Raw genomic sequence first — 15,497 nt, 5'->3', positions numbered from 1 at the left:
AATCAGGCCCAGAGACACATTATAGAGAGCATCCTAGTGAGCAATATAAAATACAGAGAACATCTGATTGTCCACCATAAAATATAGAGATCATTTAAGTGATTTGTGATAGCACCTAATTCATAATTATGTGGGTCCCAGGATCCCATTATTTTAAACATTTGGGGTCCTACATCACATTTTCTTGGGTCTTTCATAATTTACCTTCCCACATGCCCTTTATATGCCATCAAACCCCTCCAGATTCTCCTTATATACCATCAAAACCTTGTTAATTTTCCTTATATGCCATTAGATCCCTACATGTGCCACATGCCATCTTGGAAATCACTCCCTGGTCAACAGGTGGATCTACTGACATATTCACCAATCCAAGCAGCATTGGGAGCAGGCATATGTGTGTGCCAATATGCCTGTCCAACGAAAAGGGCTGATGCTCACAATGTCACTCAGACAATGACAAGGAGCCAGTTGGCTACTAGGATGAAAGTTTGAAGGAGGGTAGGGGATTTCAGAGGCAGCCACAGGTTTTATGGGACCCTAGACAAAAAACTAAAAGGGGTCCCATAAAACAATGTCCCTATAGCTCATACACTGTAATTCCCATATTTCATCACTGTTCTCTGAAACCATTCCTCACCCACCTCACTCCCTGACCCCATTCCTCACCCACCTTACTCCCTGACCCAATTCCTCACCCAATGAAATACCTCTCACCTACCACCCTTCATTGGCAGTCACCATGACTTACCCACAGTAACTTCTCTTTGGGGATCCATTCATCATCACTAAATGGCCCGTTACACATGCGGAAATGCTAGTTTCCACATATTTTAGGTAACAGGCCATTCATCATCAGGGGTCTGATAGGACAACTTGATAATCAGCAACTCTGGAAACTTAAAGTTTTCGGAATTTGCCTGTGAGAACAAACGCCTCCTGTGGGAAGGAGTTCCAGGGATGTGAAGGGGGATTCCTTTGCCGCTTCCTCACTGCCTCCCCTGCGGCTTTACGCATGCGTGACCTCGGTCACACATGCGCAGAAGTCGGCCACTGGGGAGGTAAGTAACGCAGCTGCTTCTGTAGCAGTGTTACTAATCGCGGGGACAGCAGTTTTTCAGAGCAGCTGTCCCTGCACCGGAGCAATGCTGAATTATATAAGTATCCCCCGCGGCGAGGTGGATACTTAATCATCGGAGGCCGCCCGGTCCAAGATGATGAATAGACCTCTGACTAACCATCACTTCCTGGCACTATAACTCACCCATCACCACTCCTTTTCCAACATCTGTCAAAAAATAAAGAAAACACACACAATTTTTTGTTCATAAATTAAACTATCCTACCTCTATATGACACTCCTCCTGCAGTCTGTATTTCGTTAATGCTGTGTTTTTCAGCTAGTGGTTGTTGCTGTATTCTTATACTGGCCTGGACACAATTAGGCATTTCTAATAGGGGTTTCCAAAAAGCAAAATTAAACATGTAAAAATAATATAATAATTATAATGTAGTGAACATGGCCAGATAATAATTGCCCTTGTCTCTCTACTGGGCATGTGTGAGCTGATGAGGCAAAGTGATAACTCTTAACCCTGTACCCATACTGCGTGTATACATATATATATATATATATATATATTATATATATGTATATACATATATATATTAGGGGTGAGCGGTTCGGATTTCTGAAATCCGAACCCCCCCGAGCCCCCCCGATCTGAGGCCGATCCGAGTCAGGCTCGACTTTTCCCGCCTGACTCAGATCTGAAATCGAGGCAAAACTTCATCATCCCGCCTTCCGGGTCTCGCGGGTTTTGGATCCTATATAAGGTACCCGTGTCGGCGCCATTTTCTCACTCGGCTGTGGACAGTGAAGAGTGAGGGTGGGAGTTAGGGCTGGCTGGGCTGTGTAGTGTAGTGTAGTGTAGTGCAGAGTAGTGTTGTGCTGTGCTGCACTGTGCTGCTGTTGTCCATAGGGGCTGTGTCCACTACTTCAAAGTCCATAGGGGCTGGCTGTGTTGTGCTGTGCTGCTGTTCTCCATAGGGGCTGTGTCCACTACTTCAAAGTCCATAGGGGCTGGCTGGACTGTGTTGTGCAGTCAGTTGTCCATAGGGGCTGTGTCCACTCCAAAGTCCTGTGCAGTGTCCCAGTCCTAAAGGGGTGCTGTAGTGTTGTCCAGGGGGTGCTCTGTCCATCAGGGGTGCTCCCCCCAAGTGCTAAAAAAAAAATATTTTTTCTGTGTTTGTGAATTGTGTGCGCAGTAGCCGCACATGCATCAACAAAGTAGTGCCAAGCGTGCGCCTGTGTCATAAGTAAAGGGCCGGCTGGCTTGACCGTTAAAGGGTGCTGTAACCCCCAAAGTACCCTCCAAACCAAATAAAGAAATACTTTCTGTGTTTGTGAATTGTGTGCGCAGTAGCCGCACGTGCATCAACAAAGTAGTGCCAAGCGTGCGCCTGTGTCATAAGTAAAGGGCCGGCTGGCTTGACCGTTAAAGGGTGCTGTAACCCCCAAAGTACCCTCCAAACCAAATAAAGAAATATTTTCTGTGTTTGTGAATTGTGTGCGCAGTAGCCGCACGTGCATCAACAAAGTAGTGCCAAGCGTGCGCCTGTGTCATAAGTAAAGGGCCGGCTGGCTTGACCGTTAAAGGGTGCTGTAACCCCCAAAGTACACTCCAAATCAAATAAAAAAATATTTTCTGTGTTTGTGAATTGTGTGCACTGTGGCTGCACGTGCATCAACAAAGGAGCAGCGCCAAGCGTGCGCCTGTGTCCCATAAGTAAAGAGCCGGCTGGCTCTTTTCTTAAAGGGTGGTGTAACCCACAAAGTGCACTACTCTCCAGCAAAAATAAAAAAATATTTTCTGTGTTTGTGTGCGCCTTAGCCGCACGTATATATCAATATAACATAAATGGAGGACCAAACTTTCTCCGATAAAAATAAAATAGGGAAAGATCAAGAACCACTTCCTCCTAGTGCTGTTGCTGCTGCTGGGAGTTGTTCATCATCCCAGAGAGGAAGTAGGAACACCACTACTTTTACTAAACAATTGACCCTCCAACAGTCCCTAGCGATGAGGATGAAGCACGACAGCAGTCATCCTGAAGCAAAACGTATAACTGAGGCCTTGACTGCTATGTTGGTGTTAGACGTGCATCCGGTATCCGCCATTAGTGCAGTGGGATTTAGACAATTGATGGAGGTAGTGTGTCCCCGGTTCCAAATCCCGTCTAGATTCCACCTGCATCCTCAAAGCAGCAGCGACAAGCGTGCATCTGTCTGTTAAAGGGTGGTGTAACCCTCAAAGTGCGCTCCACAAACAATAAAAAAATTCTTCTTTTTTTTTCTGTCTTTGAGAAATGTGTGGGCTGTAGCCGCACCTGCATCCTTAAAGCAGCAGCGACAAGCGTGCGTCTGTCTGTTAAAAGGTGGTGTAACCCTCAAAGTGCGCTCCACAAACAATAAAAAAATTATTCTTTTTTTTTCTGTCTTTGTGAATTGTGTGGGCTGTAGCCGCACTTGCATCCTCAAAGCAGCAGCGACAAGCGTGCGTCTGTCTGTTAAAGGGTGGTGTAACCCTCAAAGTGCTCCAAAATATAAAAAACTATTTTTTTTATGTGTTTGTGACTTGTGTGCGATGTAGCCGCACGTGCATCAACACAGTAGCAGCGCCAAGCGTGCGCCTGTGTCATAAGTCAAGGGCCGGTTTGGACATCTGGTCCAGACTGAAGGACGTGCCAACAATTTCTGACAAGTCTACTGTCACTGCATATGATACTGTCCTCAAAGCAGCAGCGACAAGCGTGCGTCTGTCTGTTAAAGGGTGGTGTAACCCTCAAAGTGCGCTCCACAAACAATAAAAATATTCTTCTTTTTTTTTCTGTCTTTGTGAAATGTGTGGGCTGTAGCCGCACCTGCATCCTTAAAGCAGCAGTGACAAGCGTGCGTCTGTCTGTTAAAGGATTACATCGGTGACAGCATCCAAGTAGGCATGTCAGTCAGTCCTTACCTGTACTGGCAGGAAAAAGAAGCAATTTGGAGGTCCCTGTACAAACTGGCTCTATTTTACCTGAATTGCCCTCCCTCCAGTGTGTACTCCGAAAGAGTGTTTAGTGCAGCCGGGAACCTTGTCAGCGAAAGGCGTAGGAGGTTGCTTCCACAAAATGTGGAGAAGATGATGTTCATAAAATGAATTATCAACTCTTCCAGGGAGACCAGCCTCCAGAACGTACAGAGGGACCTGTAGTTGTGGATTCCAGCGGGGACGAATTAGTACTCTGTGAGGATGAGGATGTACACAACACTGAAGAGGGTGAGGAATCGGTGGATGAGGAGGATGAGGACGACATCTTGCCTTCGTAGAGCCAGTTTGTGCAGGGACAGATTAATTGCCAGCTTGTTTTGTGGGGGCCCAAACGAACCAATCATTTCAGCCACAGTTGTGTGGCAGACCCTGGCACTGAAATGTTTGGTTTGTTAAAGTGTGCATGTCCTGTTTATACAACATAAGGGTGGGTGGGAGGGCCCAAGGAAAATTCCATCTTGCACCTATTTTTTTTCTTTGAATTATGTACTGTTTGGGGCCTCGTTTTTCAAACTGCCATCCTGTCTGCCACTGCAGTGTCACTCCTAGATGGACCACGTGTTTGTGCCGCCCACTCGTATCTCTTAGCATAGTCATCCAGCTACCTCGGTGCAACCTTTTGGATATAAAAACACTATTGTGAGGTGTTCAGAATAGACTGGAAATGAGTGGAAATTAAGGTTATTGAGGTTAATAAGGAGCAGAAAAACCCACAAATTCTGTGATTTTAGCTGTTTTTATGCTTTTTTAAAAAAAAATACAGATACAAAACACAAAACCCAGAACCCAAAACACGGAAGGGTGGTTTTGGCAAAACCAATCCAGATCCAAAACACGAAGAAAGATCCAGATCCAAAACCAAAACACAAAACATGAAAAGTGGCCGGTGCACACCCCTAATATATATATATATATATATATATACATACATGTAGAGGGGCACTCGTGGTTCAAAGGTATAGTGCTGGGGTACCTTCATTGTAATAATACGGAGATCCAATGTCCATATAAACGAAACAGGTGGCACTCCAACAGACGTCTTTGGTGAAAACATTTTAATTACCAATGTTTTAAGGCCCCAGTGGACTGATGAAAAGGCCGCTGGGGCCTTGAAACATTGGTAATTAGTTTTTTCACCAAAGAAGTCAGTTGGAGTGCCACCTGTTCCGTTTTCTATGGACATTGGATCTCTCTCTCTCTCTCTTATATATATATATATATATATATATATATTCTTTTGGACCCCTCTGTCCCTGTCCAGCTCCTTCCGCCGGGGCCTGTGTGCACCTGTGTGACCTACAGGTCACGCATGCGCACTAGTGTCACTGCTCCAAAAGGAGCAGTGAAAAGATTCACTGCTCTGAGTTAGTATGTCAATTATCGGGGACCGCTCGGAGCAGTGAGACAAGTGCACATGCTTGACCCACAGGTCACGCATGCGCACAAGAGCCCCTACGTCCAGCGGAAGGAGCCGGACAGGGGTGGAGGGATCCGAAAGGATCCCTCTTCGCAACCCGGACCTCCTTCCCATAGGGAAGGAATGGGTTGTGATAAACAAGCGCGAGCAAACCCCATCTGAAAATGGCGAATGCTCCCACAATCAAGCTTCGATAATATTGTATTTTCGGAGCTTCATGAATTCTGTCCCCATACTAGTGTATGGGGACAGCTGGGAGAGGACGGTAAGGAGGAGATATCTGTGATACTGTATCTCCTATTTTACCTATTGATGAATGGACTGATAACTTAATTTCTACAATTTGTAGAAATTAAGTGATGATGAAAAGACCCCTGAAAATTAAAATATTCTCAGCGAGATGGATACATAACAATCGCGGCAGTGCATCGATTATTAGTTCATAGACCCCTTAGTCCCCACAGGTCCCTGTTTAAATCCTATAAAGATGATACAGATGTGTGATGTGTGTGTGTGGGGGTTAAACTCTAAGCAAAAGGGGGAGGGGCAAGGTTCAGAACGGGGGCCAAAAGTGTCCCCTGCGGGCTCGCTTCACTCGTCACGCTTCGGGCACAGTGGCTCGCCAGGGGTTTATATAGTAACACTGGTAGCTGACTGGCCCTGCCATAGCGGTCACATGGTTGGGACGTCAGAGGTCCTTTCTCTAACTTGGATCTAGCAACAACCGCTGCTCCCTTCCTCTTCTTACTTTGTACAGGAGCCACTTCAGTCACTGACAGGTGTCATCCCAGAGACACCTGTCCAGCAGAGGATCACAGACCACGCTCAGCAGCAGGTCCCTGGCAGAAGAGCAGAGGTAATTTTCCCACTTGGATTTAGCATCTACTATGAACATTCTGGTAGGTCCGGGTGGGGTATACTGCTTTGGCCAGCGGTGCACCCTCTGCCGGGCCTGTTACGGTGCCCCGCTCGCCCAGCCCTAGTTACGCCTCTGTCACTATTAAGGTGTCTATAATGGGTGGCAGTAAGTACTATCCTGTATCACAGTGAATACCACTGTTATTTAACATTCCTATATACTACATAGGCTTTTTGCTGGCAGTCTAACAGTGTGATGAAATGAGTGATCATTCACATTCTTGTGCATATGCAGCAGACGTCTGTGCATTTGTTTAGTGATGTGACCCAGGAAAAAATTTAGCACAGCCTCTCCATAATCATGTAAATAACACTATTCTGAGGTAAACTGAAGTCTCTCATTGTCCCCTCAGAAGTCTATAACGAAGAACATTCATCTGTGCTAAATAGGTTGAATTAATAATAGAATGAAGGGCTGCGATAAACAAGGTTCATATCGGAAAAAGTTATACAATTTTGCATGAATGCACTTATTTTATGGGGAAGAACATATATTTGCAGGTCAAAATGGTTATGTTCGTGATGGTGCAAAATATTGCCTCTTTTGATGGAAGACTGTTGCTTGATGATTGCAGGTTAGGAGCATTAGACGGGACAGAATTTACTGGCAAACATAGCTACAATGTGAACAACAAGAAATTGGTATTATTCCCTGTTGGTGCTACCATGCGAAATAGGTAGAACGTATGTTCAGAGATGGTGACTCGACCGTTTAGAGGATCTGATTCAGAGATGTACACTATTCCGCAAAGCAGCTGTGTATGGGAATGCAGTTTTGATGGCATTAGCATACATCTCTAAAACAGGCTCAGAATATGGAGCACTTACTTTGATAAGTTGAGCTGGCGCTAAGTCCTAGGCTTGCAGCTGTCATCCACAGGTATAGAGAAAAGAGAAATGGGCGGAGGGCTGTGAACATGGGTGCAGTGGATGGTGGTGTTCCTGACTCAGAGCTCCACCCTCTGATTATTCTCTCTCCCGATTGTCTTCTTGATTGACCCTGCCTCCTGTTCGTGATTAATCACCTGTTCTACCCCTTCAGAATACTTCCATGTGCTAAACCAGTTAGTGCTATTTACAATCTAAGGGGTCAATCCAATTAGGTTCGAAGGGTGCGATGTGCCGTTGCAATGGCGTTTAAATGCCGGCAACTTCACCGCATCTCGCACCCTTCGCTACCCGACCTGAGCCTGGATTTGCATAAATTTGCTCGGAGCCCTATAGGGCTGCGAGCAATATGAGGCGACTCCGAGCTGCCGTAAAGTATGGCCACTGCTGTGATGACTCGCACACACACGAGATCATAGCACCTAATACGATTGACCCCAATTTCTGCTAAAATAACCCAGCTGTTGCCTAACCTGTGTAACAGACTTTTGGAGTTGATAAACATACTTGCTTTTGCCTTTTCTTCTAGAATATGTAGGATCTGTCAGGGGTACAGGGTCTGCAGACCTTCAACAAAGGCATAGGTACAATATGTCCTTGAAGCATGGAATTAGCATTGTTTGAAAACATAACAAAAGAGACTAGTTTATTATCCTATAACAAGTAGGTTATAGAACTCTAAACAAATCCTGAAAACCATAAAAAGGCTGTAAAAGTTTTCCTTCTAATGGCAAATTCAGCAAGCTTGTCACAAGGATGGAACTGAATAACTACTGGCAGAAGTCCTAGGCAGCAGACCAAGGTTTTTAATGCATTCTTAACCCATGCTCTGCACATCCCAGGGGTCACAAGGCAGCCTCTGGTCTGGCATCATCAGTTATTTAGTCTATTTAGTAATTTATATGGAAGATATCCAAAATAAACCTCTCTCCAATAAGCAGATTTGTAATGTTTCTACATATTGCCTCTGGAAAAGATTACTGTCTTTGTATGCTAATTAACCAACTCTGTTCCAGAACCATTAAAAACTAGGACTCAAGCCCACATAATCCTAGTTGTGATAGTAGACATTGTTGAAAAACATCTAGCCCATAGCAAATCGACCAGATTTTGGGGCCTATTCATCATACCTAAACTCTCTCTGGAGGTAATTAGGTTTAGAACTCGCATGGAGTTCGACCTAATTACCGGAGGAATTCATTATTCCTCCTCCCCATAACTATTAGGGGTGAGCGGGTTCGGATTTCTGAAATCCGAACCCCCCCGAGCCCCCCCGATCCGAGGCAGATCCGAGTCAGGCTCGACTTTTCCCGCCTGACTCGGATCTGAAATCGAGGCAAAACGTCATCATCCCGCCTTCCGAGTCTCGCGGGTTTTGGAACCTATATAAGGTACCCGCGTCGGCGCCATTTTCTCACTCGGCTGTGGACAGTGAAGAGGGAGGGTGGGAGTTAGGGCTGGCTGGGCTGTGTAGTGTAGTGTAGTGCAGAGTAGTGTTGTGCTGTGCTGCGCTGTGCTGCTGTTGTCCACTACTTCAAAGTCCATAGGGGCTGGCTGTGTTGTGCTGTGCTGCTGTTGCTAATAGGGGCTGTGTCCACTACTTCAAAGTCCATAGGGGCTGGCTGGACTGTGTTGTGCAGTCAGTTCTCCATAGGGGCTGTGTCCACTCCAAAGTCCTGTGCAGTGTCCCAGTCCTAAAGGGGTGCTGTAGTGTTGTCCAGGGGGTGCTCTGTCCATCAGGGGTGCTCCCCCCAAGTGCTAAAAAAATTATATTTTTTCTGTGTTTGTGAATTGTGTGCGCAGTAGCCGCACGTGCATCAACAAAGTAGTGCCAAGCGTGCGCCTGTGTCATAAGTAAAGGGCCGGCTGGCTTGACCGTTAAAGGGTGCTGTAACCCCCAAAGTACACTCCAGTCCAAACCAAAAAAAAAATTATTTTCTGTGTTTGTGAATTGTGTGCGCAGTAGCCGCACGTGCATCAACAAAGTAGTGCCAAGCGTGCGCCTGTGTCATAAGTAAAGGGCCGGCTGGCTTGACCGTTAAAGGGTGCTGTAACCCCCAAAGTACACTCCAGTCCAAACCAAAAAAAAAAATATTTTCTGTGTTTGTGAATTGTGTGCGCAGTAGCTGCACGTGCATCAACAAAGTAGTGCCAAGCGTGCGCCTGTGTCATAAGTAAAGGGCCGGCTGGCTTGACCGTTAAAGGGTGCTGTAACCCCCAAAGTACACTCCAAACCAAAAAAAGAAATATTTTCTGTGGTTGTGACTTGTGTGCACTGTGGCTGCACGTGCATCAACAAAGGAGCAGCGCCAAGCGTGCGCCTGTGTCCCATAAGTAAAGAGCCGGCTGGCTCATTTCTTAAAGGGTGGTGTAACCCACAAAGTGCACTACTCTCCAGCAAAAATAAAAAAATATTTTCTGTGTGTGTGTGTGCGCTTTAGCCGCACGTATATATCAATATAACATAAATGGAGGACCAAACTTTCTCCGATAAAAATAAAATAGGGAAAGATCAAGAACCACTTCCTCCTAGTGCTATTGCTGCTGCTGGGAGTTGTTCATCATCCCAGAGAGGAAGTAGGAACATCACTACTTTTACTAAACAATTGACCCTCCAACAGTCCCTAGCGATGAGGATGAAGCACGACAGCAGTCATCCTGAAGCAAAACGTATAACTGAGGCCTTGACTGCTATGTTGGTGTTAGACGTGCGTCCGGTATCCGCCATTAGTGCAGTGGGATTTAGACAATTGATGGAGGTAGTGTGTCCCCGGTTCCAAATCCCGTCTAGATTCCACCTGCATCCTCAAAGCAGCAGCGACAAGCGTGCGTCTGTCTGTTAAAGGGTGGTGACACCCTCAAAGTGTGCTACACAAACAATAAAAATATTGTTCTTTTTTTTTCGGTCTTTGTCAAATGTGTGGGCTGTAGCCGCACCTGCATCCTTAAAGCAGCAGCGACAAGCGTGTGTCTTTCTGTTAAAGGGTGGTGACACCCTCAAAGTGTGCTACACAAACAATTAAAATATTGTTCTTTTTTTTTCTGTCTTTGTGAAATGTGTGGGCTGTAGCCGCACCTGCATCCTTAAAGCAGCAGCGACAAGCGTGCGTCTGTCTGTTAAAGGGTGGTGACACCCTCAAAGTGTGCTACACAAACAATAAAAATATTGTTCTTTTTTTTCTGTCTTTGTGAATTGTGTGTGCTGTAGCCGCACTTGCATCCTCAAAGCAGCAGCGACAAGCGTGCGTCTGTCTGTTAAAGGGTGGTGTAACTCTCAAAGTGCTCCAAAAAATAAAAAACTATTTTTTTAATGTGTTTGTGACTTGTGTGCGATGTAGCCGCACTTGCATCCTCAAAGCAGCAGCGACAAGCGTGCGTCTGTCTGTTAAAGGGTGGTGACACTCTCAAAGTGTGCTACACAAACAATTAAAATATTCTTCTTTTTTCTGTCTTTGTGAATTGTGTGGGCTGTAGCCGCACCTGCATCCTTAAAGCAGCAGCGACAAGCGTGCGTCTGTCTGTTAAAGGGTGGTGACACCCTCAAAGTGTGCTACACAAACAATTAAAATATTGTTCTTTTTTTTCGGTCTTTGTGAAATGTGTGGGCTGTAGCCGCACCTGCATCCTTAAAGCAGCAGCGACAAGCGTGCGTCTGTCTGTTAAAGGGTGGTGACACCCTCAAAGTGTGCTACACAAACAATAAAAATATTCTTCTTTTTTCTGTCTTTGTGAAATGTGTGGGCTGTAGCCGCACTTGCATCCTCAAAGCAGCAGCGACAAGCGTGCGTCTGTCTGTTAAAGGGTGGTGTAACCCTCAAAGTGCGCTCCACAAACAATAAAAATATTCTTTTTTTTTTTTCTGTCTTTGTGAATTGTGTGGGCTGTAGCCGCACTTGCATCCTCAAAGCAGCAGCGACAAGCGTACGTCTGTCTGTTAAAGGATTACGTCAGTGACAGCATCCAAGTAGGCATGTCAGACAGTCCGTACCTGTACTGGCAGGAAAAAGAAGCAATTTGGAGGTCCCTGTACAAACTGGCTCTATTTTACCTGATTTGCCCCCCCTCCAGTGTGTACTCCGAAAGAGTGTTTAGTGTAGCCGGGAACCTTGTCAGCGAAAGGCGTAGGAGGTTGCTTCCACAAAATGTGGAGAAGATGATGTTCATAAAATGAATTATCAACTCTTCCAGGGAGACCAGCCTCCAGAACGTACAGAGGGACCTGTGGTTCCAGCGGGGACGAATTAATACTCTGTGAGGATGAGGATGTACACACTGAAGAGGGTGAGGAATCGGTGGATGAGGAGGATGAGGATGACATCTTGCCTCCGTAGAGCCAGTTTGTGCAGGGACACATTAATTGCCAGCTTGTTTTGTGGGGGCCCAAACGAACCAATCATTTCAGCCACAGTTGTGTGGCAGACCCTGGCGCTGAAATGATTGGTTTGTTAAAGTGTGCATGTCCTGTTTATACAACATAAGGGTGGGTGGGAGTGCCCAAGGACAATTCCATCTTGCACCTCTTTTTTTTCTTTGCATTATGTACAGTTTGGGGCCTAGTTTTTCAAACTGCCATCCTGTCTGCCACTGCAGTTTCACGCCTAGATGGGTCACGTGTTTGTGCCGCCCACTCGTGTCGCTTAGCATAGTCATCCAGCTACCTTGGTGCAACCTTTTGGACATAAAAACACTATTGTGAGGTGTGAGGTGTTCAGAATAGACTGGAAATGAGTGGAAATTAAGGTTATTGAGGTTAATAATAGCATAGGAGCAGAAAAACCTACAAATTCTGTGATTTTAGCTGTTTTTATGCTTTTTTTCAAAAAAATACAGATCCAAAACACAAAACCCAGAACCCAAAACACGGAAGGGTGGTTTTGGCAAAACCAATCCAGATCCAAAACACGAAGAAAGATCCAGATCCAAAACCAAAACACAAAACACGAAAAGTGGCCGGTGCACACCCCTAATAACTATCTATTCCGAAAAGCTGTCATTTCTGCGATAACAGCTTTTCAGGAAATAGATAGTTATCCCTATCTACACTACCATACCACAGCTGGAATCAGGAAATGGAAACATTCGTAAAACCAGTGCATGCACAGCACTACCTACAGCTGCTGTCATTTTGTGTCCCCCCCCCAACACCCCTCCACTCACCTCTCCCCTGTCCCCGCACTTACCTGCCCGCTGCAGCGCCTCCGGCTACGGTGGCTGGTCTGTCACGTGTACTCCCAGCTGACCACAGTAGTTTAGAAAAAAATATATATATTTTTTCTAAACTGTATTGTGTTCTGCTGGGAGAACACTTGTCAGAGCAGCCTCCGCAGCCAGAGGACGGACCAGAGCGCTGGAGGGAGACGCCGGGGGACCTGCACACGCTGACACAGGCAGGTGTTACCTGCTATTCGCCATCTCACAGTGGCGGATAGTATCAATCAAATTCCGAAAATACATAATTTTTGGAATTTGATGAATAGCATAATTTCCATATTCCCATACTAATGTATGAGGAGTGTGGAATTTAACGCAAGGGGACTTAACCAGGCGATATCAGTGATATCTCCTGTGCTAAGTATGTTCATGAATACTAAAATAACATTAATTAAGGAAAATTACCTTAAAAACTTTATTTTAGTGTTGATGAATAGGCCCCAGAATCACTTATTCGTAAATGGTTAAACAGATTAAGGTAAACATCTGATTGTTTTGCTAATTTAAGTGATGTCAGGTCGATATGCTGTTTCGTAACAACATATTGCCTACATCGCTCAGTGCGTACCGGCGATTGCGCGCTCCCATGGTTGCTAGTGACGGGCACCAGGTTTGATGTGCTGCAGAGGCCAGTGCACTGTTAATGAATGATGTAACGGTGATCGTTCTGTCGTTCATTAAAGTCATCCAGTGTGGATACTTAATCACTGTTCAAGGGCATTCATTCCGATGTCGGAATAAATACCCGTCGCTCCAGTGTGTACCCAGCCTTAAGGCCCCCATACATCAGCAATCTGTAAACCACAATTGAACAATTTGAAGATTTGTTGCCCGATTTTAGGATTTCCCAATCTAGCAATCTGCACCCATACATTCCAAATCTTTTTCAGTGATTTGCAGATCATTTTCAGTAAACACAGATCTGCCAATCTTGAAAGGCCCACCATTTTACTAGTAACTGTCTGCAAATCTACTGATCAAGGCCCTGATTCAGAGCCGGACGCTCTGACCAGAGCGCTCGCTCTGAATCAGGGCCCACCTCCATAACTATGGAGCGTCCTCCTGGACGCTCGTATAGCTGTGGGTCACAGCTATATCAACAGCACACCCCCTTTGATAAGACACAACGAGCGAAGGAAAGTCCTTCGCTCATCGCGTCTCGGGCATGCGCATGACGGAGCTCCCTCCGTCGTGCGCATGCGCAGTGCACACCATCGACCCACTTGCGAGCGGACAGCCGCTCGCGAGTGGGTTTGAATGAGGCCCCAAGTCCATACACTAGCAATCTACAGTCCCAATCGATCTGTGAAATCCAATATGTTGATATCTGATTTAACAATTCCAATCACTTTTTGGTTGCAATCTGTGAACTGCCCATACATTGCAGATTTTTATACACAATCGATTGCAAATTGCAGAATTGCCACAATCGATTGGTGATGTATGGGGGCCTTTAGACACTTTATTTTAAATGTCTATGTACTGTTTGTTTTATAGTCTGTACTTCCACAAGACAGTTTAATTTGAAGTAATTTTGCTGCCTAAAGAGGCTTTTCAGCATTACCCACACTTCGGATCTAGGGCCTGATTCAGAGCCGGACGCTGTGACAAGAGTGCTCGCTCTGAATCAGGGCCGTCCTACCTATTATTGGAGCGGCCTCCTGACCACCCACCCACAGCTTATGCGAGCGGCCAAAAAGATGGTCACGATGGTGAAGACCATCGCGACCATCGGGCTTGCGACGAGACCCTGCGGTAGGGTCTCACTGCCGCAAGCCCAGGAGTGCTTTTGGCTCTATCAGAGCCAAAAGCGCTCCCACTAACATCACTAGTGATGTCAGTGGGGCCGGACCTAGATGGTAGGCGTTCCCATGGGAACACCTCCGTCTGGGCAGCCATGCCCCCGGCACGCCCACCAAAGGGGGCATGCTGTCAATCACCATCGACAGCACGTCCCCTTTGGTGCGAGACCCATAATGATAGCTTGGCCGTCGTTATTCAGGTCTCGCGCATGCGCACGACGGAGCCGCCTCCATCGTGCGCATGCGCACATGGGCACCATCGACCCGCTTGTGAGCGCTCAGCGCTCGCGAGCAGGTCAGAATCAGACCCCTAATTTACTGTAGATGTCACTTCCCACATCCCAAATTCCTTTTTTTTAGCAACTAGGTGGCACTTTTATGGCTTAATATTTATACTTTTATGGCTTAGCCTGTAATCAGTAAGGACATACCTACTCTTCTGAAGCCTCTTCTGAAGCCTCCCATACCTACGTTCTGAAGCCTCCCTGATAAGAGGGAAGGGATGAGGTGAGGATCCTGACAAGCGGGATGCCGTCTGCCGTAACGAAACTGGATCAGAACCTTTATATACCCCTGCCTATACCTTCTAAATATCCTTCCTATAAACCTCTAAGAATAATGCTAACTTGCGTACGCAGTCTGACCGCAAATAAAGACAGGAGTGGAATCTGTGGTTCCAATGCACAAGTATTATTCAGGTAAAAGTACAGTCAGTTACACGCAATTGATACATACACAATTTAGGTGTAAAAGGAAATATTACAGACCCAAGTACAGTATACATACGCTGCGCCTCCGGACCCAGAGATAGACCTCAGACTAGAGACCCTCAGTTCATACAACCTTCAGCATGGACTAAAAAACCAGTATACAAGCACACATATTTATCCCCCTCAGACTAATACAGGACAAAGGGAAAGTTTCTTGCTGATATCATTGGTTCCCAGAGGAGAAGCATATGTTACAGTACATTTAACAGGCTGGTTCAAATTGACTCTCCCTGCCTCTAACAGCAGGGGAATCTTTCTAGTAACACCTTCTGTACATTTCAACAGTTTAAACATTTTGTTGCTTGTAGGTTCTGCGATCCATAACTTGAGTTTGCATGATGCGTTCTATCCACTGATAATACCAGAATGCTGTAAAAAGCGTACGCATCAGAACAAG

This window comes from Taudactylus pleione, unplaced genomic scaffold (assembly GCF_031769625.1).
Source record: "Taudactylus pleione unplaced genomic scaffold, aTauple2 ptg000256l, whole genome shotgun sequence".
Taxonomy (NCBI): Eukaryota; Metazoa; Chordata; class Amphibia; order Anura; family Myobatrachidae; genus Taudactylus; species Taudactylus pleione.
The sequence above is the reverse complement of the archived record's forward strand: the minus strand, read 5'-3'. Positions refer to the sequence as shown.